This window comes from Varroa destructor, unplaced genomic scaffold (genome assembly GCF_002443255.2).
Source record: "Varroa destructor unplaced genomic scaffold, Vdes_3.0 BEIS01000007.1, whole genome shotgun sequence".
Taxonomy (NCBI): Eukaryota; Metazoa; Arthropoda; class Arachnida; order Mesostigmata; family Varroidae; genus Varroa; species Varroa destructor.
The window spans coordinates 12,977,703-12,991,724 of record NW_019211460.1 but is presented as its reverse complement, the minus strand read 5'-3'; the positions used below and the strand labels follow the sequence as shown (position 1 = coordinate 12,991,724).

At 41.6% G+C, this 14,022-nt stretch overlaps 1 long non-coding RNA gene across 2 annotated transcripts; it reads left to right on the top strand.

The window, feature by feature from the left end:
- Nucleotides 1-8,146: 8,146 nt before the first annotated feature.
- On the top strand, nucleotides 8,147-13,341 carry LOC111254233 (uncharacterized). 2 transcript variants are annotated; one of them, XR_002674976.2, is made up of 3 exons: nucleotides 8,147-8,264; nucleotides 11,296-11,487; nucleotides 12,531-13,341. It is a non-coding gene; the product is annotated as an uncharacterized LOC111254233 (long non-coding RNA). The 2 variants fall into 2 exon arrangements; XR_015317060.1 differs by having other exon boundaries at nucleotides 8,152-8,800.
- The last annotated feature ends 681 nt before the right edge of the window (nucleotides 13,342-14,022 follow it).

Below are 14,022 nucleotides of genomic sequence, written 5' to 3'. Positions count from 1 at the left end.
CAGAGTATAAGAATCTACAAGAGAAGCGCGTCAGTGTGTTTGATCAGCCAGCGTGTCGACACCTCTGGCGATGCAGTTTGTCTTCGTCAGTGAGTTGGAAATGATGAAAGGGCAGTACTGCTCCGGATGGAACGACAAAAAGGACCTGTGCCTGCCTGCCTGCCTGCCTGGCTGAGTGGCTGACTTCGAGTAAGCTGGAGCGATGTAGTATATAGGAAACGAGCTGCAACGTAGCTTGTTCGCATCGGCCCATTGCCTTCATCCATCGCATTCCCCACATTGTTCACTCAAGTGACATGTGAAGTGGGTCGGCTCACAATTGCCTTCGATTCCGAATGGTTGGTTGGTACATCAAACCCATTCATTGTACGACCCAAGCCTTACCTTCCGCTGGGTGACTCGGCTGTTCAGAAGCGGTCTGATAGGCGCGACAAGAGACTGTCCACAGGAAACCATTCAGAGGCCAGTTCGCATTACTATTCATAAGCGGATTGACACCAAAACGCCGTACGACGTAAGAACTTCGATGAACTTCATAACAACATGGTTGGCTTACGAACGAGACTAGATTAGACAAAACTAAACCGATGAGGGAGGTACCCAGCATACAATAAGATCGACGCTAAGAAAGGCTACGTCCTACATGAAAAACTTAAGGGGCAATGAATTGTTTTTGATAATAAATGAGTTGGTGGAAACAGAGCTGGAGCATTGACTCGTCTTTTAATTACCTTATAGATACAAGTGGGAACAACATTGAACTTATCTAAAAGTGTGCAACTGAGACCTATTGTAAAGTAATAAATTTACCCTTAAAGAGGAATAAAAGCAATAAATGTTGTGACTAGATGTTTTAGACTTGACTTGTATCCATTAAGTAATTTGAATAGATATGAATGAATCTTACTAGAACTTACAACTTACTAGAACTAGGTCACCCCTATGCCGATGCTGAACCTAACGTCTTTCGCAATTACTAAAAAAACTTCATGTTAGGAAAAGAAAATCTGCCTCCTGCAGCACAAGGCGGCTGATTATTCTGATCATTCAGTCCCATAGGAAGCACCTCAGGGTAAACGGGCCCGCTTCTCATCCCTGAAAGTTTCCATCCACTGTTCGCTGCGTTACAGCCTCTGTCGTTTGTTTGACTGTCGATCATATTCACTTTTTCCCCTTGTTCGCCGCCGTCGAATACTTCTGACATGAGAGTTTGGTTCGCGTGGCTGGCTAATTAAAAAGGAACAATAATGTCGAGAACAGACGTCGCATACAACGTCGAAGAGAGGAGACAATGAAACAGATCTGTCTTGATTACCCCACGCCTGGGCGTGGTCACATGCACACACACATCCCCACGCGGGTACACACGATAGCTCATACATTCACAGCGTGAACTCGCGGCACTTAGTGAACGCATTGAGTACGATGTACACGGTAACTGACAGAGACTGCAACTTCCTATTGCTTGAGAATTGGGGAGGACCTGGAATAGACCTAACAGCCGAAGACGATCGAAGCACAGTCTATTCACGATAAATTTCCAAAGGTATTGATCTCTTGCTCTTATGATTGTTACGAAACAGAACCGGTACCCAACAGGGCAAAGGTTCGACAACACGTACACATGGGCACACACAGACACTTAGTTCAATCAATTGTGGAATGATACTATAGGAAGAAAAATAGTTGTGATTTTACCTTCGTTGAAAATTTGCAGCCTAATCACAGAGACTGTCTCTAAGACGGAAAAGTACTTTACAAAAAGACATTGTTTTTGATAACAAATGCATATATTGTTAAGTTAGCAACATATTATTTAACTTGAATCCTAGCCATCCATTCCTAGCCACGTTTGTACATATTTATTTGTAGCGAATGAGATACAAACGGTTTAGAAGCACATGCAGCGCATTTCTGCAAGGGTTCGCAGGGCTCCTAATGGAACCCATGAAGATTTATCCAAACGCTGAAGAGAATAAAAGTACTAGAATGAACATCAACTTTTGAAGCTTCAAGCCTTTCTTCCGATGGAGCATAGGTTTATTTAGGAGATTTACGCCAGTGTTTTATTTCCGCCGATCAGTTAGAGGTTCGTCATGTTACATGCTTAACGACGTCATGCATTATTTATTATTTACCTTTTGGCATTATCCACAGTCCAACAGGTTGAACGAAGGTCCCCTGCATCTGATTTTTCTAAATGGAACTTACGATGCCCAGGCTTCTATATCACCAAATCGAGAAGAAAAAGGTGTTTCTTCGCCGCGAACTCTAATTACATTACAGCCAAACTGAGAGACAAATCAAATTAGGATCACTAATGGAATCTATGGAAGGATCTATACACCAACGATTAACGGAGCTAGCATCGAACCAGCTCCAGGTTGACCGCAGAATGACAACACAGATCGTGGAATCAAAAGAACTGGCTGTAAGCCCGAGACCAATTAAGCAACGATATAGACCGTGATGGGGCACAAGGCGACGAAAAAGTTGGTCTGATATGCGAAAGTTTTTGACATAACTTTACAGAGAGACATCTTGTGTTATTATCACTTTGGAAGATCGCAATGCAGCTGCTTGATTGGGCGACTCGTCATCTCATACTAAACTGAAAGGAATTGCTTTATTATGCTTCGGGAATGTTAAAAGAGTACTCAGTGGTTGAAATAATCATAATATTTCAGACTATCAGTAGATTTTTCGGTAGAATTTTTTCAAAAAGTCCAGTAATCGAAATGGTATTAAATCTCTGAGCCCCAAAGACGACAATCTTTTTAATATTTATATTTTCTTTCCAGGACAAAAGAATAACCATAAATAGCTTTTTGCTCGAATGCTGCCACACCGTACCCTATATATTATATTGGTGAGTATATGGTACATATACACACGTTGCACTTGCTATGTAGTTTATCATTATAAGGAAAGTGTGGACTGAGCCGCTTCATTGCTATGCTGACTTCAGGTAGAGGGTGTTCCTGTGTCTTATAACTAGTGGCATCGATAGTCACCGGACAGCAAAGGCAGCTGGGGGACCTGGGGATAGGCCAGAGCCCAGTACTATTTTGTACTCCCGAAGATAGAGCACACAACACGGATAGGAGTAGTAGTCGGGATATAGGAGGGCTGAACAGTTCTGTCATGGCCAGATGACGATTCTCAGACTTTGTTCGAAGGCTGTTGGTGGTGGTCGGCGGTAACCATGGCTGCGACACCGGCCCCTGTCGAACCACCGAGCCGCATTGTTATCACGCAGCAGAGTTCTGCCAGTGCTTCGCTCCGTTTGGTACGGCCACAGGCCTGAGAAACATTGGGTGGAAACGTCCCTGAACCCACTGGAGCGACGCAAAGTTCAGCGCGTCCAGCTTCATCAACCGGAAGAATTCCCTAGACCTTCCTAAACGGTCTTCTCAGGCTTTTACGGCAGAGAGTGCCTCTTCCCCGAAAGGCCATCGACTGCTCACCAGCAACTACAGCTGTTTTCTCCCTGTTGATACACGATGTTTCTATACGTTTTCTCCAGTCGCTGAATTTTTATAGGAATCTGTACGCATCGGAACAATGACCGCCATCGCCGTAGCTGCTTTCGTCGCACTGTCAGTCACGAACACAACCTCCCGCTGCTTTTACCAAGCGATAAAGGGAGAGCGAAATACTACTTAGGTCTACCAGGACTCATCTTCTCGCTGCTTGTCCAGCAGGTCCTGTCGAGACATTGGATCAATGTCATTAGTTGCGGACCGGCTCAGTTGACCACCGTGGGTAGCTTCCTGCTTACTCACCTGCGGCGACAAACCGCGACGAGGGCGAGTGGTTAGCCGCGCTGGGGAGCACCCACCACAGGCGGTTCGGATCCGTGCTCCGACGTCCAGAGCTCCGAAGATGCTGCTAGTATACGATGTCATATTATGTATAAGCAACTTCTTGTCAACGCTGGTGCATGATGTCTGTATATAGTGGACCTTAAAATAATATTAATTAAACATAGGTTCTTGTGAAGCAAAAACCTGAGATTTGATCAGTATGATATGATTGTTGATACACTTCAATAAGGTATGATACATTCAAAATAAGACGCTTTAATTAAACGGGATATTAATCTATGATTATCGCGTAGAGTCAAAATTTTCATCATTAGCCCAGCTTAAATACCCGTTGGTCTCTAAATGAAAGAAACCGATTTAAGGAAATGGGTAGTGAAGTTTAAGTTTAGGGCATTTCTGGGTATAGTAAAGCACATATGAGGTTTAAGGAAAAAAATGAGTAATACAATAAGAAAAATGTGAGGTGACAAAATGTTTTATGGTGGATCTATTGCCAATAATTTTCCTTCTCCGATGTGTCACATCAAACACCTGATATAGTCTCCCATACTAAAGCAATAATATAATTACTTGAACCATATTGCTCGGAGGTCTACATGATCATCTTTATGTGTTTTTCCCTGTCCGATACATACGTCAGCCGACATCCAAACAAAATTTATTTCGGTCCCGTAAGTAATAATAAATTCGTGACAAGAAACTCCCGTTTCTACGAATCATTTCCACGACAGCGCTCGTCGAATAGACCTTGACGCACAAGTACACGTTACGGATATGCTGGTGAATGGCATGCTCTGGCGCTTAGAAAAGCCTGGCATCTCACAGTGACGTATTCAGGCCTTTACCGGTAGGCTTGCGCATCGTACAACCTGCAGCCATACAGGCATACAGGTAGGTAACTAAACTCTGTTGCTCTGACCGGCCATTGTGAATAATGACCATGGATGCCTGTCAGGACTAAGCGGCAGTGGCCTGCGGCTTTTCCGTCGTCCTTGGGAATCTAGCATGCTGCCATTCCAGTCAGGGAACTGGCAGCGCAGCCTGGAGCTAGCCAAATCGTCTAGATATACTTGCTCAGTACGTACGTGTACATTGTACATGTATACGACGCTGTCTATTGTACAAATTTTGTTGCAATCGCAATTTTTTCTAAATAATGCTAACCTCCACTTAATCCAAACATTATGTTTGAGTGGCTCTATTTCTGTTTGCATGTACACGATATTGGATGATAGTCGCAACGGTCAATTCGTTTAGGTTTTTTCCCATCTCTTGAATTACCTATTTATGCCGTGCTCGATGTTTGCCTGTCGTTCTGCTGATTTTTCTTCCTAGGACAACGCTGTCGGCGTGCAGGCTCATTCGCTATTTCTATGTGAGTAGACCTGTTCTTGACCAGTTGTTCTCAGCTGCGCATAGCAACGACTACCCCCTGAAGTCGTTGTCCTTTCGCCCCAAACCCCCATCTACAACTCCTACTATCCAGTTCAACTTCCCATCGATTTGTGCCATGGCATAGTAAATTATTGCTTCAGAGGAACATATGCTGTTCGTCGTTCGTCCAGCAGCCCCTTGTTGCGCGCTCCTGCGCCTTTTCTCTTCTCTCGCGCCCTAGAGAAGGCCTGAAAACGACCACAGCGCTACAAACAACGACGATTGCCTAATGTAGCTATACGAGATACAGGGGGATAAAATGAATAACGGCGAGCAAATGCCATGGGTAGAGGCTTCTTTTGTGGTGCATAGCTTAAGGACAACAACATAGGTCTGTCCGGCTGTGTATTCCACGCTAAAGTACGCTAGCAAAGATACAAAAAGAAAACTTAGGTAACGGCGCTCCACTTGTTAAAGATGCGTAGACCGCTAGCTTATTTTTGGACACACAGAGTATATCTGTGTATATATGTAGCGACTGGAGCACCGTTCACAGCTTTGCGTCGATCGCAGTACAGAGAAGCACGGCACAACTACCAGCGGCGTAAAGAGAGGCATGAGTAGCATATCCAGATGCGTAATTTGTTTATATCATTCCGTTCGTACGGAAAGAAGATATCGGTTAAGCAAGAAAAGAGTCAATATTTTGGCGTCACTATGATGGCGCTGGTGTGCTGAAGCTACATATATATAATATGTGGTTTGTTTGCTTGTGTCGCTATTATCTTATAACTAGCTGCGAGAAAGATGCGACCTTTTACCGTTACTGTGCTTTATTTCGGCACACCGATCGAAGCGGTATATATTATATATAATTTTACGTATAATGCGTACGAACGAGGTGTATATATGAACATGCTGGAGCCACTCGATAGTGTAAAGCAACCATAAAAGAAGATATTAAAAAAAATTACAAGATTATAGCAGTTTCACCCGATATGTCACATTAAACAGCTGCATTTGTAAAGAAGTTACCATATACAGTCGCCATTGATCGGCGTTCCTTGTTTCGTTCTTAGCATAAATTGCGATGCATTTTATGTACGATCATGGTGACCGAGATAGAGGCACCTTGTTCCTAGCCCAACACATCGAATAACAGGTGTCCTACAAAATAGTAGCATATTGCTTCGCAATACATCTCCGGTGCACGCGTCACCTGATAACGTTAACGATTGTTCTCCATTGTTCGGTTACTAGGCCAAATAGGTATCCCAGCAAGCCTATCGCATTGTATGGCGTTCTTCTTAACCGAACAGTGACCTCTTTGTAATCGCGTCCCTAGTAATCTACTCTAGTGGACTCTACTGGACTACAGTACAATAAACAATGGTTGGGACCATGATCGGGGATGCCCCACACGCTGAAACAAGGTGTTTCCTGAGGTAATTGTCGTTTTATATGTTTGTAGCTGCCTACCCCTATGGGAGGTGTTGTAGCAGTTCAGTCTAACTGCCATGGAAAGCTGCTCATGCACAAAAAAGAAATCGGCCGGTAACGCCGATGATCTTGTTAGTTGTAATTAATTTGTAATTAGATGCATTTGGCCGGTCAAGTATTAAACGTCGTGAAACTGTTTAAATAGCAGAAATTTCCTTGGTTTACTCTGTCCAAGCGATCTACATATACGGAACTTATATAAATTCAGACAGACCATAGCCGTAGTCCGAAAATGAAAGTGCAATTGAATATTGAACCGGAATCATAAGGGACAGAAAGAAATGATCTTTTTACCAAGCAAAAGTTACGTATGCTTTGGACAAGTTCTGTCACTATTTAGATCACACGTTGATCCAAAAAGCAATTCTTTGGTCTGCAAAATCTTCAAGTTGACGTCCATAAGTGATTATGATTGCGTGATACATTTTTCACATAAGATTCCACGTATGTTCGCTCTACTCGTGTGTGTAAGATGGTCTCTCAGTCATTAAACGAAATTACCATAAGGGCAGGATAGTAGAATAAACAGATCGAAAACCATCGATTCTGCCGTTTAATTTATCACCCATTGTGCCCCCCCCGTGTCGTCCTACGTTGTTCATTGATAAATGAACCAACTGAGTTGTTCTCGACTGAATTTCAATTAATATAGTATTTAGACAAATAGTATTTACCTAAATTCGAGATAGAACAAGAAAACACTATTTCTCCTAACACTCTTGAAATGGCTGAGACATTTCTTCACAAATTCCCTGAACTATCGGGTTCACAGAGCTTGAAGGGCGTGAAAGCGCTCAGACAGAGTTAATTTTTTGGAAGGCTTATAGATAGTTTCATGGAAAAATCGCGTCAGAAAAAGACGAACCCAAGCGATATTCCATTGAGCCGATAAGAAGACGATGCCTCGCGTTCGACGGAGATTAGCTTAGTTGGAAATGCGGCCGGTTGTAGCCAGAGGAGAGAACCTGCTTCGTCTAACTATTTTTGATATTATTTTTTATAAATAGTCTTGCACACTCACTAACTAAGACGGAATGTGATCCGACCGGAATTTAATTGGAAGTTATATTGAAGATTATTAACAAATGTGAAAAAAAAACAATAAAATTAACAAGTAAGCGTCTGTATTATTCTAAAGCCTTACCATGAAGTAGCGTCGTTGTTTTCGAATAGCGATCAAACGTTACCGTTCGTCATTGTTAATTTAAAGGCGCCCGCGTGATCTTAAACGCAGTTCGTATGGATCCATATTAAATGGGTACGGTTCAAACGAAGTGGAACACTTTTCAAATCAAATAGTAACAAAAAAAACGTCGATATTCGACCTGATCTAGTCGGAACCTAAAGTTCTATACTTTATTTTTGTCGATTTGTTTTAGCGAAATAACCAGCGATCAGTACGGGGCTTTTATGGGTCGAACAAAATATCTCAAAGTAGCAGCCGTATAAGTTTTAAGTGACCCAAAAACGAAGTTCATATGTACAAGCTTCCAACATAACTGCAAATTTACGTCGAAAGCGAAGTTCTCGCGTACCGTTTATTTACTGGGGAGTCTCTGGCGAGTGAGTTTTTGTCGTCTGCTCCAGGCGGCCATTTTGATACTATAGAATCGTAGAGAATGTTGAAAGCGAATGTGTTACTATGCGGAGTAACTTAGATACAAGGTGTTAGTTGTTTCGTTTGGGTACAATTGCTCTGGGAACGCAGAAGGATTAAGTCGCGGTCAACTAAACTCGAGGATTTGGCTAAAGAAACACTATTATAGACTCATATATGACTGCGTAGAGTGGGAGACTCAAACAAATCGGTTGCCCACTTAAGGTCTTCCCTAGGTCAAATAACCACCGCCGGCATTTAGCTGAGCGATTCCACCACAGAAGTCACATGTTGGTGGCCTCCTTCCGTTACTGTCGTATATGCGCTATTCCCTTTGCAGGGAACAGGCAGGAACCCATGCGGGCACTAGAGAAAGCCAGTAGATCATGTACGAATCACAACTTAGCTCCGTAGCACAAGTTGTAGCGAAGTGTTTTTAGTTTGCCCGCCTACCAGGTGTTGTACATTTTCAGGACAATCACCTTGTGAAGAAAATATAACTGTAAGTAAAAAAGCTAATGCATTAATCACTTGCTTTGCAAACTTCTGTTTGTGTCATAATCAAGGGTCAAATAAACAAAAAATGTTCCCCCTGCCCCGAGCTAAGTCATCTCCTGTCTATCAACGTGTTTAGTTCTCGTAACAACAAAAACTCGCAGTTAATAATACGAAGTGTTAGAGGAAATGCAGCCGGTATTTGCCGCTTGAGTCGCTCGTATGATTTCCTATCATTTTTGTGTCGCTGGCGATGTCAAGCAAATTGAACCTTTTACGAAATGATTGCGAAAGGCTTATAACAAAGAAGAGCACTGGGGATAGAATGAAGGCAGACTCGATGCCAGGAGCAACAACCGCAAAATGACTATGGCCGGCATTGCTTTTTTGGACCGCTGCAGGACGGCCAATTTCATCCATTATTTGCATTCTCATTGTCGTCGCGGCCTTCTGCAGAGAACAACGGGACTGTGCGACGCCACTATTGAAGTAAAAATGGAAGACGAATGAACATAACAGGCTTTTATGATGCCCTCGAAAGTAAAGCTTCGAGCAGACGCAAATATGGCTAATATAAGCAAAAATATGGCACTGCTATGATGGTGCGACAGGTGCGATGATTTTTTTTTGCCATCACACATATACAATGGTAATCAAACGTTTGTATCTTCCTGTCTCATCACGCGGCAGAGAATATTTTTCAGTTGACTTCAAGTGTGCGTCGTGAGTTCATTGCGGGATGAGCTATCTGGAGTATATGTATATATGGTTCAGACATGGTCGGACTTTTCTAATTCTGCCTAGTTAACATCGATGACCATGCTAATATCATGCTGCCTGTGAACGTTCTTCGACCTTAACAGCGTTTCGATATCTGATTATATAAATCTAGGCTTTGCCGCCTTTTCTTCTATTTCTTTATTACGCTTATATGTGCAACAAATTAAATTACTAAAAGCAACCTCTTTATGCGGACCATTTTTAGTCGGAAAACTGAGCTCTTACAATATTATTCCGTATTTTCTATAACAGCTACTGGCCGAATAAAGAGCATCAACCCAAGCTATTAGTAAATTTATGTCACCCGCAGGATTATCTAATACTCGTAAACATATTCGAAAAGCTCATAACACGCTATCCCTGTTAGTGATTATAGTCGTTAATTAGTTATAACGCATGTTTTCGGTACCTGGGTTGTTCTGTAAGCTATTCCTAGCTATATATATATATATATATATATTTTTTTTTTTTTTTTCTATGCATAAGCACTGATTAATGCCAATTGTCGAGTGTATTGTTGCATTTGTGTGTACATCATTTTTGAGGAAACGGCCTTTGTAATGTTCTGGATTCAGAAAATGGGTCGGAAGGTTGGCAATCAAGTATTCCACTAGACTTTCTCCAGCATGCTTGCCAATGGGTACCTAACTTGAGAGAGCAAATAGTTGCTGAAGTTGATTGAATATCTTTAGTATACTTTAGAGAACATTGCTTGATCTAGGAATGCATGATATCAGTTGAACCATAGTGGGCTATGCACTGGTATGGGGCTGCTTTAATTTGTTTAACTCTGGGCTTCTGGTCCCATGAGCACAATCAGTGGCACTCTGAACACCCACATGTAGGAGTTGTATGTAGTTATGCCACGACTTAACTTACCATGCTTTAGACAAATAAGGGTTATCTCGAGCAAGTAGGACCGCTGTAAACGTGTTTTTCAAGCAACGCACGCCTAAATGTCGCCGACATCCGCTTCGAAGCCTCGACGTTTTTATGCTCTAGGCAAACCGGTTTAACCAACTATGTCTCGGGGGTGAACAAACTAATTATCGCTGGTTCAAGTTTGCGTAATTATATACATATAGTTAAAGGAACTGTGACTAAATACTCGTTCCTCAAGAAACACGAAGTCACTATAAACGCTTTCGTGTGTCCAATCTTTATACAGCAAGTTAGTACTCAACTTCCTTTTTAACACATGACTTCATATGCTTTGTCAACACACAAACGTACGCAGAATGAATACCAGAATCTTGCGATATTTCTGAGCACTCTGAGTAAGCCATTCAGTACTAGTGGCTACAACAGAGGTATGAATACTTATGCACATTAGGTTTGGTGAAAACGAACATGGGGCTTCAAATGTATAAGAAATCCGTGGGGCCTCCGAGTTACGATAGAGAATGAATAACTTACAGCAGCGGTTTAGAGTGCTACAATAGGCACCATTTCTACATCTTTTACAAAATTTCCGCGCTGCGAAATGTCACTTTGGAAATTGAATTTAGTGCGAAACAAGCAAACGGTAATTTGCTTGGCGGCGACTGGCGTATCTGATAGGAGTGGGCGGCCCCGACGGGTTTCAGACCATGCGTTTATAGCTGCTGTGCATATCTCGGTATATGAAATATCTTTATTATTACGGTTACAACTGATGCTTCTGATTTATCTTCTCGCACTCGGATGGTTTGCTTGCTGATCCGGCGATGGCCCGCTAAAAAGGTCACCGAGAATGAACAACGCTGAGCCTCATATTTCGGACGATACACATGAATTGAAGATCAACTCCGCCGGTAGTGGCAGCCGATCGGCTGTGATCGAAATCGTTGATCTGGACGTCATGGCGGTTGTATAGGAAACGATCAGATGAACACACGAGGCAAAAACTGGTCATAAATAATAATAATAATAAAGGTAAGGTTGCGGTGCTGTTAAACGAAGCAAAATTTCATTGACATTTTGAAAGGATACGTACACGCATATATTTAGATACGTTAAATATCAGCTGATTATTGTTCTAAAATAGAAAGGTTTATCTTCTTTTAGGTTTATAACTTACTTCTACGGAACTTCAACAAATTGAAGTTTGTTCAATTATTGGTGACCACACGCCCTTAACGTCACGATCAAGATGCAGTCTAGATCAAGACGCAGATATAACATTAAAATGTGTTTCAAAACAGATAAGGCTTATTACTTGAACAAAGGCGATCTTATTTCTACTCGAAGATGATAACGCACATTTAATACGTAATCCAAGATCGTTGGGATGGTCACTAAAATTAGTAGACCCGCCCGGAGGTGCTTTACGCTGCTTCTTTGGTTATTACGCTGCTAATCGCCCTCTGAATGAATGAATGAATTTCTTTTGCGCTCCAGCTAAATTTTTTCCCTGCCAAAAGGCTGTGATCTATCTTTGAAGCTATTCGTCGCAGAGTAATTCTGTACTCCTATTTACTTCTCGTTTAGCTACATTCATCTGGCCAGCTACCCTATACGCTGAGCGAAGCATCAGCGACAGCTGAACCGCTATAGAACTTCTCATTTGGTCTCTGTTTGTTAAGTTTTTCGTTGAAATTAAAACTCGCTGAACTGTTTATTTAGAATAATGATAATTACATTAGCAGCAGTTATGGTCCATCTTGTCAGTTCGTATTCATTCTATGTAATTCGTCATATATATATATAATAAGTCATTCGTATATAATTATTAGTCTAGATTTACCCGGAAGCCCCAGTCTACGCTGACTCGTAGCAGTGCGTTGCGTAGAAGTTAGTTTACGACGTAACGAATTCCATTGCGTTACTGCATTCTGTCACTGTTTCTCCATTACCATTGTTGATAGTTAGTTTTCACTGGTGAACGATGAATATAATTAGCTGGAAACACCTGCCTCCGGCCTTAGGCATCAACCTTTCCATTATTACTTATAATAATATGATTGAACTTTTCTCAGGTTCGGTGCATGCACGGTAGGGAAAGCAATACGTGCTTACCTATGCACATACGCAAATCTCAAATAGTACGCGTTTTGGTGATGATACATAGTTCTCAACTTGCTTCTTCACGCAATGGCACTGGAAGTTTAAGCCAAGTTTCGAGTTTTACGTGTGGCTCTGCCGTAAACTTGCGCAGATCTGGCTACTCCCACAGCTGTGATGCCGACCATAGCTTCTACCCAAACAATGCTGTAGCAAGACCCGACAATCCGTTTTTCATGCGAATCTTGCTAATTACGTCTATGGGACGGCACGGGCACAGTAGTTCCGGAACTTCACGATAACGCAAATGCGTCCTCGTTAATGCTGTTCTCTAAGGAACTAGCAAATCGATTTTATCCACAGGAGCTCTGTAAACATTATATGGTACAACTCGATAGGCCTAGTAAAACAAACACAACACTGGAGCGTGAATAACTCTAGCAAATAGATTCCTTTATGACGCTACAACGCGCATTCAAACACTGTTCTTTAATAATACCGTAGAGCATATATTTCGAAATTGCTTTGAAACAAATGTAAACTTTACATGCAGGCTTTTTGCGAATTTTTTTTTAACTTAATGGTAACTATAGGTTAACTTGTGTCTGCAAAAAGGATTGAATGTGAACAGGACCTTAGGAGGCTTAAAAAAGATGCTGGCAGGCCGTACGCGATAGTTCGTGTGTGAAGGTCAAAATTGCTTGTTTACCTATAACTGTTGCACAGGACATAATGGACAAATGGATAAAGTACTTTTGAACACGATGAAAAAGTATAGGAAAGGAAAAAAAGAATAACGGTTTACTGACGCATCGAAGATTTATGGGTGCGATAATTAGCTAAACTAGTGCATGTTTTATTTTCGAAGTAGTGTTTGATAAAAACTTATTGCAATAACAGGTGTATTTAACAATAGAAGGAAAGCACTTCCAGCATGTAATAGGTCAAAGATAGCAGAAGAAACCTCCCAGCTGTGACAAAATTAGTGTCATGATTCTTGTAATATTAAGATAATAAGCATATTTTAATAACTGTTATCTGTATAGATTTTTGCATGCAAATTACTGTCAACCAATATATCCTTAGCTTCAAATGTAAGCTCGCCGTTTCCAAACTACATGTCCCGATATTTTTGTCCCGGCAATAACTGAAAAAAAAAAAACTTGTGTTTCTTCAAATGTCACTGCACTATTACTCCGATCATACAGTTAATTGAGAGCACCAGATATGACTGGAATTTGAAACGAATGAGACAAATCCCAGCTCTTCACCAGACAAATTGAAACGTATTGCATTGTAGTACACTTTATATGGATTTGAATCAACTGACAGGCCAAATTTTGTTTTTTCTGACTTATATCAATTACATAGCTTATAGCTCGAATCAAAGAAATACTCAGCCTTAAAAGGCTCTATTTTCTGAGGAATCTGGGACTGCTGCGATTAAATGGATTTATTAGTTAATGG